Below are 4,120 nucleotides of genomic sequence, written 5' to 3' on the forward strand. Positions count from 1 at the left end.
TGCATATTTTCGAGTTACTCACTGTCATATCTAGGAGAAAATATTGCATGTTGCATTAGGAGAAAGATTAGATCATGCTAAGGCTTTAAGTTTCATATTCATATTGCATATTCTTTGAAAAGCTTTATTGCATCATTCTTGTATTTCTTGGAAAGAAAAGAGATAGTTTTTAATGATTGTATAATTTCAGAAACCTCATGCATGTACATTCATATTAGACTAGGAAGTATTATGAGTTCTTGCTTAGGTTTTAGTCTTTGATCTTTATTTAAAATCCGAGTATTAAGTACTCATTCATAACTCAAAGCATTGTAATTCAAGGATTTAGGAAAATCCTAGCTGCGGTTAGGTAAGGTGTTCTTCAAATATATTTTGAGGTCTTGGGATAAAGAGCGATAACTTGGTTGGGGCCGAATCGCGGTAAGAAAGGTTTTCTTGGGAGGCAATTTTAGGAAAGGTCAAACCAAGGGTGACGAAGTTCCTTGGGTTCCAAGAAAGGAGCGTTAAAATCTTGTAATTGGAAGCGTGTATGTAACTATACATTGTGTTCTATAGTGAAGAAGAAATCTCCCAAGATCAAAAGGGGAGGCCTGGATGTAGTTTTGTAGTGGACCGCAAAACGAACCAGGATAATATCCTTGCGCAATCTTTTCTATCCATTTCTCTTTTACATTTCAAGTTATAATATTGCATGATATAACATGATAATTTGTATACTGGTTCTGTGTTATAACTAGTTTAATTTTATGTAAAAATATTTGTTATATCATTGCCTAATTTCTCGTAACCTGCCTTGCAAGAGAGCTGTTAAACAAGATTTTCTGCATTCTGTTTTTAATAGGTTTAATCGATTATGAATAGTGCGTGATCGATTAACTGGCCATTTTTCAGCAAGTGTGCAAAAACCCAAAAAGCGGAAGTTGAGCTCCGCTACACCTATTCAACCCCCCCTTTCGAGGTGTATTATGTCACTAATACCTAATAAGTGGTATCAGAGCTAGTACGATGTGCTAGCTCAACCATATGTGCGTGATCCGAAAGAGACTACACATGGGCTCTACTAACCCATTTGGCGGTGATGGCGCATCCATTAACCGCTCTCCCGTATTCAGTGACGATGGTTATGCTTATTGGAAGGTTGGTATGAGAATCTATATCGAGGCAGTTGACACTGACATTTGGAATTCCATTGTCAATGGTCCATACATTCTACTTCATATAGTGGATGACGAGTTTAAAGAAAAGCCTAAAGGCTTATGGACGGATATTGAGAAAAGAAAGGTCCAACAAGACCTTAAGGCCAAGAACATCATTACTTCGGCCTTATCTTATGATGAATTCGTTAGAGTCTCGCAGTGACTTAATGCAAAAGAAATGTGGGATACTTTGCAAGTTACCCACGAAGGCACGAGTGAAGTTAAGCGTGCTAGACTAAATGCGCTTATGCATGAGTACGAGTTATTTTGCATACTTCCTAATGAATCTATATGTAATATGCAAAAACGTTTTACTCATGTTGTAAATAATTCGGTCGCCCTTGATAAAACTTTTATTAATGGTGATATGTCTAACAAAGTTTTGCAGTGTCTTAATAAGAGATGGCAGCCAAAGGTAATCGCGATAATGGAATCAAAGAACTTAGACAACATGCCATTAGCTACTCTATTTGGGAAACTCCAAGAACATGAAATAGATTTAGGTCGCTTGAGACTGAATGAAGAGTCATACAAGAACGGAATCGCACTCAAGGCTACAAGATTTCAAGAAGATCAAGAAAGTGAAGATTCTAGTTCAGATTCGGATTCCAATGAAGACTTGACTCTCCTATTTGAAAAATTCAAGAAGTATCTCAAGAAGAAAGGAGGGATCAAGAATCTCAAGAAAGAAGCCAAGAACTTGACCATTAAAAGCAAGATTCACAAATAAGGCTTCTCTTGCTATGAGTGTGGAAAATCGGGCCACATGAAGCATCAGTGCTCAAGCTACCTCAAGAAAGTCGAGAACAAGAAGAACAAATCTCGGATGTTCAAGTCAAAAGGAGCATACATTGTTTGGGATGATTCTGAGAAAGATTCAACTTCAAGCTCATCCGGTGAGGAGGAAAATACAAAGGTATGCCTTATGGCACAAGTGCATGAGAAGTAAACATCTAGTGATGAAGATGATTCTATTGAGGTACACTCCTATACTTCATCATGCTCTAATGACTCTCCTCCATACAATGAATTATATGCAGCTTATGTCGAAATGCATGAGGAGTTAAAGAAAATTATTAAAATAAATATATAAAGAAAATTGTTAAAATAAATATAGATAGAAAAAGAGTTATTTCCTTGCATGAAAAGAAAATAATTGAAATGCAAAAGGAATTAGATGAGCTTAAACTTGAAAATGATTCTCTTGATCTTATGTATCCATGTGCCTCATGTGATTCCTCTACTTCTAAATTATGTCAACCCACTATATGTGATACTTGTGAGAATTTAAATGCTAAAAATTCTGTTTTGAAACAAAAACTTTCAAAACTCACATATAGTCAAGAAAACCTTAACACATTGCTTGCTAATATAAGAAACGGTTGTAACTGATCTGGACTTGGATATAAACATGAACCTAAGAAAAGACCATGTAGAAATCTAGTAATTTATATGCATAAGAAGTCAAATAATAACATGCTTACATGTTTCTATTGTGGTACACATGGTCACACATGTACTACACGCTTTATTAGAAAATTTGGTGTGCCAAGTGGCAAATACGTTTGGTAAAGAAGGGGCAAGATTCCTTAGTTACTAACAAGAAGGGACCCAAAATAAATTGGGTACCCGAAAGAGACAAGTGAATTGTGTTTGTAGATGTGTCAAAGGACATTTGAGCATCAATAGATAAATCAACAAAAGATTTTCTAGGCACAAGGTTGGTTAGTATACCAAGGTAAGTTTGACCTATCACCAAAGGGTAAGTAAGTTAAGTCTATTAACAAGGTTACAAAATTAATTCTTAATATTGAGTACACTTGAACTAAAAAATATATGTTATTGTTATACCCAATTAATAATAACATGTGATATCTTAGTAAGTGCTATCAAATGCTTTAACAAGTGGCATCATGACATGTACATCTGTATCAAAGCAAAATTATGTTTAAAAGCGCCATGTTTATTGTATGCTTGATACCATGCTAAGTGAGTATATGCTAAGTTGCATGTAAATCTCTATATTGTACATATTGTCATTAAATGCATGTATGCTTAATTGTTATATGTTTTCATGCATTCTGGCTTTAGAAAGTTTGTTCAATTTTGGATTAGATAGAGTTTTAGGTTGTATCCCTTAGCATGTCTTAGTAAGCTCAAATATGTGCTTAAAACTGTCAACTTTTTGTCATTAATCGATTAACCCTCAGTATAATAGATTAAATGAGTTCCAGAAGCTAAAGCTTTTTGAAATAAATCATTTTAATCGATTAAATTTTTTGTTAATCGATTACCTGGGCTCAATTTTTTCAGAAATTCTTTTTTGTTGTTTTGTGACTACGTCTATATTTTTGAGTCAAGTACATTTCATGGTTATGGTTGTCACTTCTTTTAGTATTTTGTAACAGGTTATTAAGGAGAAATGTTGTTGAGAAAGGTTGTCAAATGAGCTTTCGTATTATGAGACCTACCAAGAGTACTTCTCTAAGTAATAAAGGGGGAGAAGATAAAGGGGAGAACAATAAAAGGGGGAGCAGCGCACTTTGAATGTCAAGTGCACAACCTGAACCTGATCTCTCAACATTGATCATATCATCAAGCTTTTCATCAAACAAAGATTTGGTAGAGTTGGTAGATTTGGTGTGGAGTCTGTCATGGAGTTTGCCATCATCAAAAAGGGGGAAATTGAATGTGAAGTGCACCATTGGAGATTGATCTATGTTTTGATGAAGACCAACATGAATACAAGCTTGAATATCATTCAACAAACAACATGTCGAGGACTCAAGTGGTGACTTATTAGACTTAGGTTATAATTCTTTATTATCTTTTTAGAAGTCTAAGATGTTTGCCAAAGATATTGAGTCTAGGTTAGGTAAACCTAGGTGTGAGTCTCACAAGACTTAATAAAGTAATTAATCCAC

At 34.8% G+C, this 4,120-nt stretch overlaps 1 pseudogene; it reads left to right on the forward strand.

Moving 5' to 3' along the window:
• LOC109342334 overlaps nucleotides 1–4,120 on the forward strand; it is a 7,567-nt pseudogene that overhangs the window by 864 nt on the left and 2,583 nt on the right.

This window comes from Lupinus angustifolius, chromosome LG01 (assembly GCF_001865875.1).
Source record: "Lupinus angustifolius cultivar Tanjil chromosome LG01, LupAngTanjil_v1.0, whole genome shotgun sequence".
In the NCBI taxonomy this organism is placed as follows: domain Eukaryota; kingdom Viridiplantae; phylum Streptophyta; class Magnoliopsida; order Fabales; family Fabaceae; genus Lupinus; species Lupinus angustifolius.